General features: G+C 39.0%; 1 long non-coding RNA gene across 1 annotated transcript; it reads right to left on the bottom strand.

The window, feature by feature from the left end:
- Positions 1-1,899: 1,899 nt before the first annotated feature.
- On the bottom strand, positions 1,900-20,040 carry LOC134471762 (uncharacterized). Its single transcript, XR_010041365.1, has 2 exons — positions 19,764-20,040; positions 1,900-7,316 (listed from the first exon to the last, which is right to left on the bottom strand). It is a non-coding gene; the product is annotated as an uncharacterized LOC134471762 (long non-coding RNA).
- Positions 20,041-20,292: the final 252 nt, after the last annotated feature.

Here is a 20,292-nt window from a genome sequence, read left to right as displayed (position 1 = left end):
GGAAGAGTGGACTTAACACAAAGCAGATTCAGAGCCAGAGCACAGTCTGACCAAGGTGGCGGTCCTGTGGCAGCTGTGGTAGGATGTAATACTGGAGAACTCCCATTTTGAATTAGAGTGATTACTTTTCTAAAAATCTAGGGCTGGAGATGTGTCTTACGGATAGCATGCTTGCCTAATATATATAGAACCTGAGCTGAATTCTTAGCACCAAATCAAAAACTACCCAACATTGTCATTGAACAATTTCCTTATTTTTTTTCACCCACAAAAAAAATGTTTCTTGGAAAAAGAAAAATAGACATGTATTTTATATTACATTATTTTATGGTTTCAAAAATAATGATATAAAATAATATAAAATGAATATAATATAAAATAATATAAATTATATAAAATATAAAATAATATAAAATGAAGTTATTTCTTTCATTTTAAATGCAAATTCTATTTGTCATAATCTTTGAAAAATTAGAGATAAAGCTAAATTTTTAGAAAATAATTGCTCTATATGTATATTATAAAAGCCGGTCATTAGACTGGTTAAACAATAACTCCATACCTTCCAAATTTATTGGTAATTTGGTATTTCTTCTGAGTACATTAATATAATGATGTCTATTAGTATTATTTTAAAAATAAATTATTTAACTAGTCTCTGAAAATATGAAAGAGTAAAAAATTGGTTACATAAAAACAAGTAAAATAAGAAAAAGTAGAAAATTTCTATGAAGCTAAGCAATCTCTAAAAAATGATAGAAGAAGGTGGGCAGTTCTCAGACATAGCCGGCCATCCTGTGAGGTTCCAAAATCTTCACATCTAAAAATAACTGAGAAAAACACAGACACAGGAGCCAGCGAGAAGGCAGACCAAATATTTTAAAATTTTTAAATTCTGATATCACAGTGTGTGTGAGATAAAAAAAATTTAGAATGAAGTCTAATGCTTACTGTACATATATTAGCCACACAGTACTAATAATTATAATCACTTGGACAATTTCCACTTATTTTGTACCAAATACATGCCAACACCTCATCAAAACAGTTCAGCCAGTGCTCGTGAAAGATCAGATCATGTTGGCTGTGCTCAAGCCCTCTGGTTAGCTCCTTGTGATGTTGTTTTCACTTCACCACATCCCTTGCGATAGACCTGGTGTGCATGCCCATCTTGCAGTGCCTCTTACTGTATCTGACATAGAGGCCTTTCTGACGTGTTCCTACAGTCTTGGTTTCTGGTTTCCTCCTGCCCAGTGTCTTCTCTTGTCTCCTGTGTGGGTTATAAAAATTCTTCCTTCCCAGAAGTGTTCCCAAACATTTTATCACTGACCTTCTGGGATTCTTCTGTGCACTGTGCTCTGTGGGCACCTAATTTGAGTTTTCTGATGGCCATTTATTTGCTAGAGGGGGCCTGTGATGGACCACTTCTGTTTCCTCTATTCTCTGGTAGTTTGTGCTGCAATTCTGTTTCTAATAATGTATGCTTTTCTGTATTTAAATCTGAAGCTGAGTCATTGTCACCATGAGGAGAAAGTTGGAGACACTGTGGCAATAACTTAGGATCTCAGAGATTGTTTTCCTCACCTTCAAGTTCTTGACCATGTTTTTTGCTGTACGCAGGTGGACTGACTTCTAGAAGTGTAGGATTAAATCTAAAGAAAAATGAATTCTGGAGAATCAGAAATACCTTGGATAGAAAATTGCTTTGTTTCCTAGTGTGGATGAGATAAGCTTAATGGTCTCTGAAAACACCAAATAGAGAAATAATGGCTTCATCCTCTTGAGAGTAGTGATCTCTGAAATTGGATAAAATAAAATAATCAGCTGGTCTTAACTATCACCATGAGGTTGAAAATGAGCAAATAAGTACTGACGAAGGAACTGGGCACCCACATCGCATAAATACCAATCCATTTATTTGAGACTAAATATTATTTGAACATTCAGTGATTAATATTAACATTATTGCTTTAATATTAAAATTAACTTTAGTACCACCTTGAACATATCACAGTGAATTATTGATTAAATGTAACATGACTAGAAGAAGCTAGTTATTTATCATGTTAACATGGGAGATTAGGGTGTGGCAAAGCTGACTGGGGAAGCAGGCAGAACCGTTAGTGATATGACCTGGACACACACACACAGCAGTTTCCAAAGCCCTGCATGTGGATTTCTTGTGGGAGCTCCAGCAGGTTTTCCAGTCTGAGAAGTGGGGCTCCAGGATCACCTTTCAAGACCTGTGTGGAGAAATTTTATGGATTTCCTCAAAATTTCAACAGATAAAAACGCACAGATGTCAAGAAGAGATTGCTATCGTGACTTTCTTCAGGACAGCCTGCCCTGCATCCTCCGGGGTGTCCTCTTATCTTGCTTTTGCCTTTTTTACTTGGCTCAAGCTCACCCTGCAGAGCCAGTTTCTCTCTCATTCTCGCTTTTACTTTTTCAAATAAACTTGGCCATTGCCTTTTGCTCATTTTGTTCGTTTCTTTGTCCAAGAAGAGAAGAACCTGTAATCTAACTCTGGAAGGAAAGGCAAGCAACTGAAGACCCAGGAATATTTAATTGGCGAGTCATTTTAGAAGGAGCTACTCGATAATATTTTGGCCTATCCAGGATATTCCAATAACAGTATGAGTAGATGAAATAATAAATATATAATCTTGGTAAACATCACTTTAATGGCTAATATCCAACTACATGAAGAAATTTAAATACAATGAGTTTAAGATATAGTATTTTCACTGTTCCTAATTAAATGTAGGTCTCATAGAAAGTAAATCAATGAACTCCTGATACTGACAAAGAAAAAATGCTTAATCCATGCCACTTGAAAGAATATTTTTGAAATTTTAACATCAGGTGTTTGCATATTAAGCAAATATTGAAAATAAAAATAGTAAGGAATGACAATTTTAAGAAGAAGCAAAATGTCTTCAAAATGTTACATGCTGTCAAGAAAAAGTGATCAACTTACCCTGCAAGGTTAATATTTTATTGAATAAACATACTCTTCTTCCGTTTAGTAAAGGAGTTCAAATTGCAACATGTTCATTTACTTTACTCACATTTTTCAAACAAAAAAGCACTTTTTGAGGTTGCAGTATGTCTATTTTTACTGACCGCTGATACTTACTGCAATAATATCTAGTACATGGCTTCAGCCACTGAAGAGCTTACTAGTAAAAACTGAAATTGGACTTTCACTTTGTACTTTGTGAATTTTACACCCAGCAAGACCTCCTGAGTTTAGCTCAAATAAACCCTTAAGAATTGTAATGAAACAAATTAGCTTTGCAAATGCACATACAGATTGAACATAAAATCAACTGTCTTTAGGGATATCATTACACAGACACATAATTAATTATAGCCATTGAAATACAATATAAATAATGCACATTCACATTTTTCACATTTCAAAATGAAAGTACAGACATATTTGATTCACTCTAACCTGACAACTCAGAACTGTCCACATCAAATATAGGCTTTTTTTAATTACAGAGCAATCAAGCCTCTAATTAGGGCTGGCATTTCAGCCATCATCTTCCTATCATTACCCCTGCAGCTTGTGCTTTTGACAGCCTAGGGAAAGCTGAGTGGGAAAATAACAGAATAAAAATGACTATTTTTTTAAGGGAAGAACATCCATGACACAAGTGTGTTTAAACCAAAAGATTTTCAAATTTGCATAAATTCCAAAGACAAACTTGCATAATTTACTACATTTTTTTTTTTACTATTTTGTGGTTTTCTCAAACCGAAATATAATCCTCAAAGCTAGCATTTCACTTTATTATTTTTATGGAATAATTTCTAAACCTAAGTTCTCCCTAACTAGAGACACTTTAATCTCTGCTCCCTGCTTCAAGTTATCCTGAATATTTTAATTTACATATCACTTTGGCCTTGAAGTTCAGTCTGCCAAAAAAAAAAAAAAAAAAAAATCATCCTTATCCTCCTGAATAAACTCCAGGCAACACTCTTTCAAGAAAAGTTACTGTCTCCTTCCCCTACTAGCCGTCAGATTTATGCTCCGTTAAGCATCGTACCTGGAATGTGAAAGCTTTTAACTAGTGTTGTGAGCGTCCTCCAGATAAAATGGAAGATGGAAGTACTAAACTAAGTGACATTTTCAAGCCACTACCTTGAGACAGACAATTTCATACAAGTGGTTCTGTTAGTTGGATATAAAGCCATTTTGCATTTTGCAAAATCTCCCATCAATTTTCAGTAAGACACTATCTCACCCTGAAATACGGTATTCTATTTGTTCTCCTTTATCAGGGCCATGGGCTCTTCCTTATATTATGTCCTTCTTACGTATTCTTTGGACTATTCTCTAGGTCTTTTAACTACTCAACGGGCATCCTCCAACCTAGGCTTACTGGAGACAGTTTACAAGGCTACTTATTCTCTTATGTAATACCATTGATTCTTCCAGTTTCCCAAAGAAGTACTTTCAAATCTGTCTTGTGTGTAGAAAACCAGACTAAGAGATTTTTAATCAGAAGAGAGTTAGGGAGTGGGCTCCCTGGTCTCACATTTCACACACCGTTATGACAAATGTAAGTAGTCTACTTAGAATCCTAAAGGCAAGAATGGATGCTAGATGTCTCTCCTAGGAAAAAGAAATGAAGTCCAGTGTTTGCAAAACTAATTTAACAGCAAAATTCTTCTTTGTTTTTCCAAGAGTACTTAACTAGTGTTTAAAAAAGCACCCTTGGGGATGGATCCGTTTACAAGATTTGCACTAGCTCCTTAATTTAAGAACTTTCTCTGGAGTCACACATCAGTAGAATTTGAATGCATCTAGAAGACAGAAAGGAAGAGATTTCAATCAAGTCAGGCAAAAGGGCACTGCAGGGATGAAAGAAATTTAGACGTGGAAAAGTACGTTTGTAAATGAAGTATTTTCACCAAGACTGTTAACTACTTGTGTGCCTTGCAATTTTTAGACTATAGGGTCATAGGTAGTGGAACAGAAGTTTGAAGGAAAATAAGAGGGACCTGGGTTTATTCTTTCCTCCTGAATTTTTCATTTGCCCTTTGCGGTTGTTCTCCTCTACCAGTCATGTATATTTTTTGAGATATTTCAAGTAAATATAGAATTTTAGCTTTGAAATGTCTTGGAAACCTGTTTCGCGACGTGATATAGCATCATGTTGATTCTGCTGCTTTGTTGCAGTCATTGCAGAATTATCATATCAAGATATAAAATTATTTTTATCTCAAAGCAACATGCACAGTGGGTGTTCCTGATCTTTATGCTGACTTTCACCCTAACCAGTACTGGTCCTAGTCACGGGGTTAGTATGAGAAATCAAGCATGGCGAGTATGTTTCTTGCTTAGCTTGGTACTCCCTTAAAAACTAAAACCATTTTTTAAGTCAAACTCAACATGCTTCTAAATCCAAATGACAGAGTTACATCAAAATAACCATCTCAAAATAGTGACTTCAAAGTGTCATTCTTAGTTTTTGAAATTTCTCATTTTATTTTGAGAATATCATGATATTAATTAAAATCAAAAGAGCACCACGTGGCAGGTACCGTGCTAGACTCCTTGTATATCTCTCATTAATCTCTCCCAGGAATTTATTTTTAAAATGAGGCTGAAAGAGACAATGTTCTCATAAGTTTCAGTGGTAGAGGCAAGACTGAACTAAACTGCCCAGCCCCAGCACTATTTCCCTTAACCGGATGGAGATAATATCACTTCTCTGTCTGGGCCCTGGAAAATGGATTAGTAATTCATTCTTCGTCTCTGAGGTCAAACTTCCATTAATACAATGAGGCCTATTTGGCTCCCATGAGAGGTTATTTATAAGATGATGTCAGTATATAGTGAATACTAAGCCTAGTAATGAAGGTTTAGCTGAACATGGCGTGGATCAGCATCACATCCAGCCTCACCAATGCCAGGCACACAACTAAGAGCAGAGAAAGATGTCTGCACTCTGATGCTGTCTCCTAATTCCTCTGCAATGTCCTCATAGGCAGAAACATCAAATGTCATTCTTACAGCCACTGATCAGTTCCACTTCTGGTAGAACAGAAACGTAGTCAATATTTTTCTTCTAATTAGAGAATCATTTAATGTAACTCTTCAGATGCCCTTTATCTCTCTTTTGTGTTTCTGGATGAACAGCTGTTGTATATCACAGCCTCAAACTTGTCAGCTTCAATTTAATTAGAGCAGGAGAAACACTTGAAGCAAAGAGGAATCAGCCCAGATTGCAGGAAGAAATCTCCTACAGCACAAGACACACAGATTTTGAGATATTCCAAAGGTCAAGTGTATCCTGCACAGTGAGAGGAAGTCTCTGATTTCCATGACTGAGTCTGCATCTGTTATTGGTATAACAAGCAACTTGGAGTCATCTCTTTCCTGTGTCCAACTTTGCACCACATTCCGAAGCACTTCAAAGGTTTTTCAGCTGTTTGCTTATTTGCCACCCCCCCCCCCAATGCCAGGAAAACAACACAGAGCTCTGAGAACAGCAAACCATGTGTGTGCAAATACAGAAGATTAATATCTGCCTATTGAGAATGCCCTGCGTGCGCTTAAATATTGGCCAAATTAAAAATGAGCAAACATCTGGGAAAATTCAGTAGCTTGAAGCTAAAACTTACATTTCAGCAAGGTCAATGAGTTAGTGCCTGTGTGACAAGAGCTGGTGGGTGACACTTGGCAGCCATAACAGTCTCCACTTTGTCCTTATGTGCCATGAGGGACATGCCCATTTCGGAACATCGCGCTATTTCTGTCATAGACAGCAGAATATACCATATGTCCAGAGACCTAGTCCTGTTTGCATACTGGCCAAGAGTCCTTTGTGGAGAGGAGATTGGGATAGCAAAGAGAGGACGGTAAGAGCTGCTTCACAAAGCCAGGCGAATCAAGAGAGGAAGGATTGACCTTGCAATTTTTTAACCTTGATCATCCAAATGCCCAAATTTCCGTTTGATGAGGTGGGAAGGGAGTTGCGTAGTCTCATTTAGCCGTAATGAAGGCCTTTGGCAAAGTGCTCCCTTTGAGCACACACAGCGTTTACCGGGGAAGATAGAAGTGCATTATTTCTTCACAGAGAGTTGGCGTTTCAAATTCCCCATTGCATCTATTATTCTCCATATGCCTTAATAAACCCCACTACTTTTTAGCCCCTTTTAGTATTGGCTGTAATACCAGGTTAAATCGAGTTTCTCAGGCCATATTGAATCTTAGTTTAAACACTTGGTCACTAGAAGACGTGCAGCACGCTATCCTTTACCATACGTTGGACTGTAGTCAGCTTCAGTGGTGGCTTCTGTCAGAAAAGAAAAAGGAGCATCTTTATTGTTTTTACTGGTATATGGAAACCACTCCAAAACTGGTAAGATTTAGATCTAACAACATACTTTGAGTGGATGAATATATACTATGCTGCCATAACATAGAGTGAGTGGCTTAAACAACCCCAAATTCCTCCCCATATTTATGGACACTGGAAATCTGAGGGGTTGGCTAGGTGGTGCATGCTGTGGCCTCTTGGGCTGTAGGGGCTACCGCTGTACTGTGTGATTACAAGGCCTCTTCTTTGTGCACCCTGGCTGGGAGAGTGACAGAGCCAGGCAGTGAGTCCTTATGCCTTCCCATTAGATCAGGATCCACCATCATGATCGTGTCAAATTCCAGTTATCTTCCCTAAAAATCTCACCTTAAACACTATCATAGTGAGGCTAAGCGTTCAACATATGAATTTCAAGGTATGCAACTTTTGGTTTATAGTAATAACGTAATACAATTTTCAGTGACAAAAGGCTTCCTGTAGGGTTTTTCTTAATCTGGGATGTCTGGAAACAATCACAATGAGTGTGGATATTCCTAATAGACTGACTCAAGGCTGCCGATGTGATGGTGCACTCCTGTAATCCCAGCACTCAGGAAGTTGAGGTAAGAGCATGGTTGAAAGTTCAAGACTAGCCTGGGCTACAAAGTGAGCCCAAAGCCAGCCTGAACTGCATAGCAAGACCCTGTCTCAAAAAGACTAAAATAAAATAAAATAGACCAACTCAGTTATCAGCTGATATTCAGGCAAAGGCTCTGGGTTTAAGGTGGGGGGGCAACAAATTGTGGAAGATGTAGCCAATAATTAAACCAACTATAACTTGTCTTCTTCTTCTCACCATGAGCCAACCATTCATAAGCAAAATGTACCTCCTTGAGGGACAAAAATTGTTTCTTTTTGTCTTTTTTTTTTTTTTTTTTTTTTTTTTTTTGTACCCATGATCAAACTCTCAACCTCGCGCTTGCCAGGCAGGCACTTATGCCACTGAGCAAAATCCCCAGCCGCTTTTTCTCTAAATTTTAATAGTTCATGTGTTTACTACTATTTTTTAATAACATACGTACAGCTGAAAGTGAACACATCTCAATTATTCTTCTTTAACCTTCTTCATGATCTACAGCATGAAAGCAGTTAAATGTAGGGACCTTCCAGTTAGTCATGCTGCAGCACTCTAGCAATAAGGTTAAAGTTAAATAGCTCAGAACTTAAGTGCTCGCCTTAGATTCAGTTCATGTACTTGCTTATTTTACTACACAGTGCTGTGTTTGAACAGTATGTCTGGGGAAAAAATGACACAATGATGGTTGTATGAATTCAGATGAACTCATCACGACCATTTCCAGTCATAACTACAGTGAGTGACTCTGAGTAATCCTGGTTGGATTTCCTTTTGTAGCTTCCCAGCATAGTATAAACAGACAAAAACTTTAGTCTGGGATTCCAAACTTCACGTCTTGACTCTAGTGCCAGAAATGTGCCTGATTTTTTGACATTAACTTAAGATAAATCAGGTACATTCAGGCTTAAAAGAAGTCACTTTTACTCTGACCAACATGTGTGCTGGTCCTTCTAACCCAAGTTGCAGGGACCCACTTGGTCTTGCATCTTTACTCACAGAAGTCCCACACTTCTGTGAGCAAGCCCCCTATTCCTGTGCACACCTGCATGTGTCCTGCCTTATGGTTAGTTTCACGTCACCTTTGGGCCAGTACCAGTTGCTCCGGAACTTCAATAAGATGAAAAACCTGAATTTGAATTACTTTAGTTCGATATTTCTCTGTGAACACAGGCAGCATTTTGGGTTCAAATTTTAATACTGTAACATAGACTTTGAACTGTGAGTGACAAACTTTTATTTGTTAAGTATGAGTTTCAATATAAGCATAAAGCATTTAGAAAACATATCACTGGATATGATTCAAGCATAATTCCCAAGTTAGCTGCATTAGGAGACTCACGAGAGGTGACTGAATAGTGAGAATGCTGTACTTTTCCATAGATTAGTCCACCCATTCATACCAAATGTGCTGTTGGGAGGTTGAACCCAGTGTTGGGTGAGTCCCAGGCTTTGGAGAGTGTATCTCACTGGCATTCTTCGCCTTTGCTTTTCACCATGTTCTTCTGCCATAAGGCTCCTGCCTTGGTGCCAGCTGACCATGGACTAAAACCTCGGAAACCATGAGCCAATATAAAACTCTTGACTTTTATTTTGTAGGTATTTTGTACCAGAAACAGGAAAGCTGGCCTACTCATTGGATTGACATAAAATCTCTAAAATCAAAAGTAAGTCTTCTCTTGTTGTTACTTTTTGTTTTAAAACTGAAGAGCAAATGAAGATAATAAAATGCTTCAACACTGGTAATAATATAGTAATTATCTGAATTATTATACCAAGAACAACCTGTTATAACATGGCCTGCTGTGAGCGTCAAATACACTAGAGAGGTCATTGTCTTCAGTGTTTTTCAAACTATTGAGTTTGACAAGGAAAGCCTATTTCACTGCAGGGAAGAATTTAGGCTTCATGCTAGCTAACAGTCATCAAGTTGAATTAACCTAAAGATATGGGGAGTCTTGGTGCTAATGAAATTTGTCACTAAATTTTCAAACTTGTCTCTGCTAATGACATTTTTCCACTGCAGGAAGACCTGTTAGCTATTAAGCCATGTGTGTGGTTCACTGTGGACATCTTGTCTCTTTTCTTCTATATAACATATTCTCAGAATCCAACTCATGCTAGGCTCCATTAAGCACCCTAGGAGCTCCAGTAAAAATACTGTCAATACAATGAACCTTCTAGGCAATGTGAAAACTTTAATTTTCTCAGGCATTCAGATCTTCTGCAAGATGGGAATAGTGTATTGGTCATTATCATGGTTACTGAACAGATTTCTCTGAATGACCTTGAGCCCTTAAGATTGGGCATTGGTTGCATACGTATCAAACTGAATTTTGGGGGAAAAAAGTACATTCTTAGCAAAATATGAATCTGAAATGAATACTCCTTTGTCTGCTTATCTAAATGTAATTATTGCAAACCCAAATATTGAGTTCAGTCATCCAAGTATTGTAATCTTCTTTCTAGTTTTCCTAACAATCCAAAAGTTATATTTGTAATCCCATTGAGATGTTATTGGAATCCCAGCAGGTTAATTCCAATCTACCATCACCAGTGCTATCCACAGCGAGAGTAAAGACACAAAGGCATATTTCAAGTTAAGGACAGCCAAAGGGTCCTAAATCCAATCCTTGTGAGGACATATGGACAAAGGCCTCGATCCTAGGCCTCTCCCAGCATTTATTATCTTGTGAAGAAAGGGGGTGGCTCAGGGATGGGTGATAGTCAGGATGTCGGGGATTACTGAGTAATTTGAGCTGGCTGGCCAGGTGCAAGCATGGATCTCTGTAATTTGCAGAGATATAGGTATGCAGAAGGATCAATTTACATAACTCAATTAAGGTAGCAGTGGAATTGTTTTGGGGGGCTATCACTTTGGTTTCTGATATGCAAACTCTTGTGTCCTGGGGAATCATAGCCTCTAATCTTGAGGCTCTTATCCAGTTGGCATTCCCAAAACTATTTGCTCTAACATCTCATGTGCTCAGTCCTCTATTGTGGAGAACACTATGCGAGGAAACAGGACTGTCTGATGGCTATAGACTTTGCAGCTTTTTACATATCAGTATAAGGAAATGACTCTCCAAATAATCAAAGTCACAGTAACTGTTTTGGATTCAAAGAGAGTCACTGGAGTTGTCTCCCACATATAATGTCTTTTGGTCCATCTAAAACTTCAGAAGTAAGAAAATTAAAGATAAGTGATTCTCTTGTAATGATTAAAATCTATAAAATGATGCAAGACAAGGTACAAATATCTATTACTTTCAGACTGCTAAATATTAATCATTTATATCATAACCATATCTTGGTAAATGTCAAGGTAAGATCAAAGGAGATTGGGGCTGGGGATTTAGCTCAGCGGCATAAGCACCTGCCTTGCAAGCAGGCAGTCGTGAGTTCGATCCCTGGTACCGGTAAAAATGAAAAAGACCAAAAAAAAAAAAAAAAAGATCAAAGGAGATTATAAATATACTTTTGTAGTAAATACACAAGCATTTATATAAGCACCTACATCTTATGACACATTTATGAATAAATAGGAAGGCAGGCAAATAGATACATGGATACCATGATTTTTTTATTACTCTGCCTACAAAACCCTTCCTCACATGTTTGTGAAGGATCAATTCTCTGCAAAAGATATTTTGTTGGTAAGCAACTAAAGTGTGTGTGTGTGTGTGTGTGTGTGTGTGTGTGTGTGTAAGAGTGTATGTATATGTTTGTGTGCATTATTTTAGAACACATATCAGAAACTTCTTTGAATCTGACCTTGTTGGTAATGCTTCTTCCCTGGACATATTTCTTCATTAATTAACCCTCTCTTCTGTGGCCTCCTTTTCTTCTTTCCCCTTAAGTACCACCTTTCCCCAAAGTTCCACTCCAGATTTTCTGCTCATCCCTTTGCCACCTGTTTTTCCTGGTTAAGTGCTCTGGCAATTTTAGATATAAGCTTTGTCCTGATAATTTTTGACTCACACATTAGCATCTATGTTACATACATACACATGTGTATGACGAATGCATACACATGTAAATATGCAGATAATGTAAGTATACATTTATAAAGATGTTTACATACCTTATATGTATATCCTGTGTAAACATATACAACATGAAGACATATATACATAAATATGTTCATAAACGCATAGAACATGTGTCCCCCGCCCATCTCAGGACACCTACACACAGGGGCAGGCAGAACTAGTCTGATCACCTTTCCTGTATTTATTTCTCAAGCATTTTGTTCTCTGTTTCATAGACTGACAGCCATTCTCCTCACAGGGCAGGGGAGTGCCACTGTCTGGCACTCACACAGACAGTGCTCTGTCCCTCACCTGATCAATCTCTGTCTTCCTATCGTGCCTCATTAGGAATCTGCATGCTCTTTCCTTCGTCCATGCTGTGCTGGCCTCATTCCATGTTCCATAACATCTCGTGGGGGGAATTTCCAGTCATCCTGCAGTGGATTGCCTGCTTCCTCCCTTTATGTTCCTCAAACTCAAATCAGAAGCACTCTAGAATCATCTGTCCACGCACAGATAGGATTGAGCATGCATTCTCTGAGCAATGCTTCATCCTTCCTGGTTTACAGCAGAATTTCTCAGCAGAAACCTTATCTACTCCTCATGCTTGTGGGACTTTGGGGCTGTCACAGTGATGGGGAGGCAGCAGTGAGGCCAGGGATCCCAGATGCCCTGTACCAAGTGGGAGACCACACACTCTTCCCCAAACACAGGGCACTTGTGCATTTCTTATGCATAGCAATTTTTCCAGTGGTCCCCTACTTTGCACTTTGTTTTATGCTGAAAAATAGCCAAAGTCATTTATCATTTTAGAACTCACATCCCTGCAAAGCTCACATAGTGTTGATGTCATCAATACAACACACCTCTACTGGCCTGCATTTGGAGCTATTGCATATAACATTATTCTATATCCAATTTAATTTAAGCTTCTTATTGATTTATTATATCCAATAGTGAGATTATATCCAACAATTTACAAAATGAAATAAATATTATTTTATTATAAATTAATCTTTAAAAACTTTCTTCACTTTTTAGTGAAAGCTTTACACTGTTTACATGATCTTCAAGGTCAAGACAGAAAGAGGAAGATTATTAAACATTTGTTTAAGTGGCAGGTAGTGTCAGAAATCTGCTGCACAGCAGAGTCCAGCCACACAGGAAGACACATGACCCTGTGTAACCAGCTACTTACCGATCTCTTCAGATTCACCTGCCAACAACCAGCCCATCCTCCTTGATTCATGATTACATTCTAATAGTACTGATTGCTAATAATTCTTCAACTCATTGTTATCTTTTACTATGTGCTCCCACTTCTGCCATTAGTGTTGACTGAAAGACCTCTTTCCATTACTTAATAGGCTAACTTCCACTCCAGCAAGACTCCCCTCAGCAACACAGCCCTCTCCCACCTGGTCCTGCATGTTACAACCTAAGTCCCTGGAAGAAATGCACAAAATGTCCATGATTCTACATTGCAGCACAGACAGCACAGGTCTTTCTACAATTATAAATAACCTGTGTTACAAATAGTCCATGGTAAAGCCTACAGTACATCAAAGTATATAAAAGTAACACTTCAGTCACTGCAATAGAATATATAAACAACTTAATCAACTTTTATTATCAAATTATTTATTATTAGCAAAACTGGTAGAATGTTCTGATTTTATCATGATGTATTTAAATTTGGTATATGTACAACACAATAATTGAGACCCAAAACAATAATAATACATTGCTCATTTTTAAATTTATAGAAATTGCAGAACTGGGTCAAGGGTTTAGGTCAACAGCACAAGCATGAGGTCATGAGTTCAATCCCCAGTACCTTCTCCCCCCACCCCCCAAAAAAAAGAAATTCCAAAACTTCAAGAAGGCATGAACATTACATGTATTTATTTGAATTTTATTTTATTCATGTATACTCATTTGCAGATTCTCTGCTGTCTGAATTATATACCATAATGACAAAACTGAAGTGAATCTCTGTGTAGCCAGGGATAAGCGGTAGTAAATATCTAGGGGAACCTTGGAGCCAAATCCGGAAATAAGATTGATAACCTCCCCCAGGCAACAGTCAATAAAAGACGTTTAGTGTACCCTTATCTTGTATTTATACTAGCACCCTCTTCGCAAAATAAAGTACTGGGACTAAAGTCAAACAAATTTTAAAATGATATTTCCTGGGATGTATTAGTTTAAATAAAATATATTAATAAATTTCTTTTTTAATTTTTCAATATGTCCACTGGAATATTTTAAATGGTGTATGTGTGTGTGTGTGTGTGTGTGTGTGTGTGTGTGTTGCATTTTAGCTAATACTGATCTAATGAATCCAGTTTCCTTCCAGATGGCAGGAAGTAGAGATTTAGCCAGAAAAAGGAAGAAAACCTTGAGGAAGAATACAGGTTTTCTTTGGTTCTACATGAAACACTAGCATTCAGAAGGTAAAGAAGGAAAGAAACTGTCCTGGGGAGCCTGGGCAGCAGTTCTGGGAAAGCTGCCCAAGGTGGACAGGGCCAGGTGTTCTAGAAATAAGGTGAGTGGATCTGGCTTTATTTGTGCCCCGAGGTCTGTGCAGGTGTCCATAGATCACCCATTTGCTTGATCAAAGACTTTCCTCAGCTGCCATCTAATACAACGCCATTATATTTCCCACCAGCACCTACTGGCAACTTTATTGCAGGCATCAAACATCACCAGCTCTTAGCTTCCCAGAAGAGATGCTTGCTTGCACTGTGAAACAGCAGGTTACTCATAACCCTGTGAACAGGATCATAAAGTCCTAGAGGCTCTTTTGTGGGTGGCAAAGCTCTTCACACACATGCTGATGGCAGGTGAGAACTGCAAAAATCAGCAACCCCTAATAATGAGACCTAGCTGTATATATTTAAGTACTACATCTCCTTCACACCATGAATCAGGGAGTATAATTTTCAGCTTCCCAGACATAAGGAGCTTTTCCATCTTTCTGAACAATATTCTCAAAAGCTTGCTACTGACCCTACTCTGGTGAACCACAATTGAAATGCAAAAGGGCCTAATCTCACTAAGTTGTGACTGTTTGGAATTCAAACTATTTCTTTCCCTCTAAGCATATGTCTTTCTCTTCTAAGTCATCCGGTGTCTTTCTGAAGGCAGGAACCAAAACTCATGCTTACATTCTTTATGGTACCCAGCCTGATGCCCATTGCATAAGTGATGATCCAGAAACACCTGTTAATTTCAGGTGCCAAGCACACCTGAATTTTAAAATATTGATCTTGCTCTGCAAGTTTTCAATCTTTATTTCAACAAGTGATGTCAATGTATTTTTAAAATAGCATTACTAGGGTGAGGTGTGGTGGTGTATGTCTGTAATTCTGGCTACACTGAGAGTTTTGAAGAGCAGTCTAAGTAACATAGTCAGACCTGTCAGGAGGAAAACAAGAAAGGAAGAGAGAGAGAGAGAGAGAGAGAGAGAGAGAGAGAGAGAGAGAGAAAGGGAGGGAGAGAGAGAGAGAGAGAAAGGGAGGGAGAGAGGGAGGAAGGAAGGGAGGAAGGAAGGAAGGAAGGAAGGAAGGAAGGAAGGAAGGAAGGAAGGAAGGAAGGAAGGAGGGGAGAGAGAGGGAGGGAGGGAGGAAAGAAAGAAGGAAGGGGGGATAGGAGAGGGAGGGAAGAAGAGAGGAGGGGAGGGAAGGGAAGAGAAGGGGAGGGAAAACCAAGAACAAAACCCACCAGTCTCAGTAAAGAATAATTAGTACACAAAGAACTGCACATATTTAATGTGTACAATTTGATGAAATGTGTTAAAAGGGTAGATCTTATGATGTGTTATCACCACATACATGCACAAAACACACAGGAACATTTTGAGAGGTATTAGAAACACCAATATATTAACTCAGACTAAGTATCCCAAGAAAATTCTTGGCTTTTCAGACTAAATGTGGCCAGATCTGAACTGACAGAACACTATTTTAGTCCCTGCACCTCTGTATTTTTGCACAGAAAACCACTTTCTGATGTCTACCTTAAAAAATAATTGTCAGTCTAGGCACTGACACTAACTTCGTCACTGTCAAGTTCCTCAGTTACAGGTCCGCGTACCCACTTCCCCTTGCAGGTCTAACTCTTAGCTCAGTTGTAAACTGCACAACCAGTTTCTCAGATAGAACATAACCTGAGAACCAACAGTCCCTGGTTGGGAATGCTATAGGGTGCATTTCAGGATGCTGAGCAGCATCCCTGTCTTTAGTCCACTAGCTTCCGTTAATACCCCCCACCCTTTTTAACCTTAAAACTCCCCGCAGTCACTACCAAAATACTCTGAGTAACGAAATCCCACACCCATCCCAGCCAGAAGGAAGACAAGGTAAAATAAAAAGAGGTTTTCTTATACCAGTAACTTCAAAAAAAAAAAAGGTATAAAATAGCTGAATTACAGAGTCCCTAAATGTCAAAAGAATGGTACATGATCACACAAATATTTTCTTTATATAGCAACTCTACCAAAACAAAAAGTAGAATAAATGACAGCAAGTCAACAATTGATGACTTTAATCCACTTTGGAGCTAAGGATGAAGGCAGATTTTATAACATCGCCTACTCTGAGAGGTCACATGTTTCAAGACAAAATCATGAAAGCTCATTCGCTGTGGATATGCAATTAAATTGGGGTAGAATACTTCATACAGTCATGCCTATACTCGATGACTTAAATGTAAAAGGACAAAAACTTAAAATGTACAGTCATTTATTTATAACACTTTACAGTTCAGCAACAAAACCATCACAAAGTCAGGCTCTAGTTCACGATTTTAAATGAATTCCAAATTTATAAACACTTGAACGGATTTTCACATTACCACTGCCAGTTTGCCAAACACCTTTGTGTTCTCTATGGGCAATTTTTTATAGTTCACATTATTTCCTTCACTCTTAAGGAACAATAAAGAGTAAAGTCATAGACCTCACAAATCCTGGAAACTCTGACTTTGAAATTTGCCATTGGGAAAGCCACTCCATGCCCACCATTGTATCAGGTTCTTAACAGTGTTTAGTTAAAAGATGTCATAATTTCAGAGTATAAGATCCAAAGGATATGTGCAAAATAATCAAAACTTGTGATTGGCAGCAGCTACATAATTTGTGTGACCCAGTGCAAAATGAAAATATGTGGCCTCTTATTCAATAATTATTAAAAATTTCCAAGGTGGGGAGATAAAGTTTGAGTCCAATCATGGGCCATCCTAGAGTAGAGAACCCTGCACAGCAGAAGTCTCAGGCTTGCTGTGGATTTGACTCTACCATTGCTCTTCTAAGTACCTTGAGGATGTTCCCCTCGCTCTGTATATTTCCACTTATCCAAGCAAAAACACAGAAAAGTGATACCTTCTTAATTTAAGCATCATAGGGATTAATAAAATCATTGATTTTGTTCTTCTCAGAGTTGAGATGCTCTATCCCCAAGGCTGTCCTAGAATATTTATGAACACATATTCAAATCATATCATTTGTGCCCCATTCCATTCCACCTGGCTTCCATCAATTTGCCTTCTGAATAAGGAAAGAATTAAGTGGGGTCGCTCTGCAGTATGAATGGAACACATCATAAAGTCATGAGACTGATTTTCATAGGCCACAGAGGAGAGCTCAGTCTCATTACTGTGCAGCAGTGCATAGACAGATATCATTATTTTTTTTTTGTAGCCAATATTTTCTCTGCCTGTGAGGGCTTTTCATCACAGAAAAATATAGCTGAGAGTCAGGAGGGTTCCCTGTCCCATGGTTCTTTTGTAAGCAGCCTACTTTAAAAATCTATCCCAATAGGCACTAACTAAAAAAGCACATCGTTGTATTGTCCTGTGGCATTGATAAGGACAGTGCTGAAATTTAGAGAGCACGTGTCCCGGAAAGGACAGAATCATGAGTATGAGAAGGCCACTTTGGAATTGGACATATGCTCTTTAAAGAGGACAACAAGTGGAACGGCTGTAAAGTTCTCCAAGACTGAATATTGTCTTAGTGCAGGTTGCCATAGAAAATACTGCGGTCTGGATGGTCTGAATGACTGACATTTATTTCTGAAAGTTCTGGAGGCTGTAGTCTGAGATCAGTGGGCCAGCACTGCTGAGACCTACCAAGGCTCTCTTCCTAGCTGCTGGGTCTCCAGAGTACAGAGAGCTGGTCCTGGTGTCAGTGGCTCTTCTAAGGGCAATAATCCCTGTTAAGGGGCTCTGCCTCATGACCGCCTCTAAACCTGACTACCTGCCAAAGGCTGTGCCTCTGAGTATCATCACACTGAGGTTTAGAATTTCAGCATCTTATTTTTGAAGCTATGCATTCTTTCTATAATGGAATATAACTAGAAAAACAGGCATTTTCTTATAACTCTTTTTTTTTTTTTGAGACGAGATGTCTCAGAGAAAGTTTAAGCATGGATAAAAGACATAGACACCTTACTTAAACTAATGCTGCCATTTGTAATTGAAAGTTGTTATAGTTTGTATCTGGATGTTCCCTAAGGCCCCATGCATTAAAGGTAGGACCTTGAGGAGGTGATTGTATTGTGAGAACTTACAGATGACTTGCTGTTAGGAGGCAGGGTCTGGCCAGAAGAGGTGGGTCACTTAGGGGCATGGCCTGGGCTATTTCTTCCCTGCTCCTCTCTTGATATCCTTTTCTGCTTCCTGTCCACAGTGCCTAAGCAAACCTCCTGTGTCATGTCAGAGCCCACCAACTCTAACCTGAAACATTTATAAACTCTAAGCCAAAATAAACCTTTGCTCTTTTGAGTTGTGCATGTCAAGTATTGTATCTCAGTGAATAGAAAGTAACTAAAACAGAAATCTAGATGAATAAAAGTAATACACTCAAGGAAAGAGGCTTACATACGTTCTGAACTTCCTGGGGTAGGATGGCAAGAAGTTGCTAAGACTGTCTGCTAATGCTTTAAGAGCACAATGTAGACAACATAAAAACCTTTCTTTGTGAGCCAACTTTGATACAGGAACCAGAACAATTGAGCTACTGATCTCGGTTGTCTTTTTCAGATGGTCTGAAAAATGTTATGGAGCTATCTCCAGGGGAACCTTGCTTGAAAAACCAGAACACTCAGGCAAAGCCATTGGACCACCTGTGGGTATGATAGCTAAACATTAGCCCAGGCTAACAGGTAATCGAGCTACTCTTCAGAGAGGAAAAACTCAGATCTTCTAATTCACTCTAACAAAGTCAAGATTATTGGTCTTTGCTTAGACTTCTCATATAACTATTTCCTTCAGGAAACTTTGGGAGACCTGACAATTCCTGAGGAGAACTTGGGGTGTCTGGGATGAATTAGCATTTCAGTGAGAAGGAACAAGAAGAGCACAGCAGCATTCCTTGTTCCAATCATGTAATTTTATCTTCTAACTGCTTTGGTCACAAAGAAATTGCTTCCACTTACTATCAAATGATAAAGATCATCATGATATAAAAAATGTGATTTGACCAGACTTGTATCCTAGGAACTAATCAGAATAACTATCCAGGTGCTGATTATTTCTGAACTTTGATTTCTAGGCTTCCTTGGGCTTCAGAGGCAACAAGCCAGCTGCTGCCTGAATCTGTAGGTTTGCAGTTACACGCCAGAGCGTATGTATGTGCCCAAAACTCCATTCATAAACTGCCCGCCTTCCTCCTATATTCCCCAGCTCTGTCACTGGCTCTATATTAAAACTAAAGTCAAAAATTTCTCTGGGTTCTTCCTACTCCTTCCCCAGAATTGGAAAATCATGCCCACTTACCTTTTCAGAGCTCTCTAAAAGCTTTCTTTTCTGTTTTCTGAGAAGTGCTGGTTCGCCTCATTTCGCCCCCTCAGCTCTCTGTCATCTCCTTCTGTCCTCTCCATATCAGTGCCCCCAGTGCAAGTAGTGCTATTCCTGACACAGGGCACACTTGTGACCCCTTAACATGAGCCACAGGGCCACATCTGAGCTTTTTCGGCTGCATCCAACTCCAGTAACCTGAACCACAGTGAAAACTCACAGAGCCAGGCCCAAGAGGCCCTCACCTTTGCTTATTATGCCTCTCTCTTCCCGACCTTCACCTGCTCTGCGCCTTTTCATTGCAGCGGGAAGCTCCCCATCACACAGGTGTCTCCCTAAGTGCTCCCACAGTAAACCCCTCCTGCCCCTGCCTGCGATGCCCACACTTGGGTTTCAATACTGTCTCACATTTGATACACACAGAGCCCCAGGGCTACGTCCTCCCCACGTCAGTGCTGTCCTCCCACCAGCAAAGGTGCCACCAGCTGGAAATGAGGACTTCACTTTT

Source organism: Cavia porcellus, unplaced genomic scaffold (assembly GCF_034190915.1).
Source record: "Cavia porcellus strain 051 isolate PalLab524CR breed Dunkin Hartley unplaced genomic scaffold, mCavPor4.1 scaffold_20, whole genome shotgun sequence".
NCBI lineage: Eukaryota > Metazoa > Chordata > Mammalia > Rodentia > Caviidae > Cavia > Cavia porcellus.
This window is presented reverse-complemented; position numbering and strand designations above follow the sequence as displayed.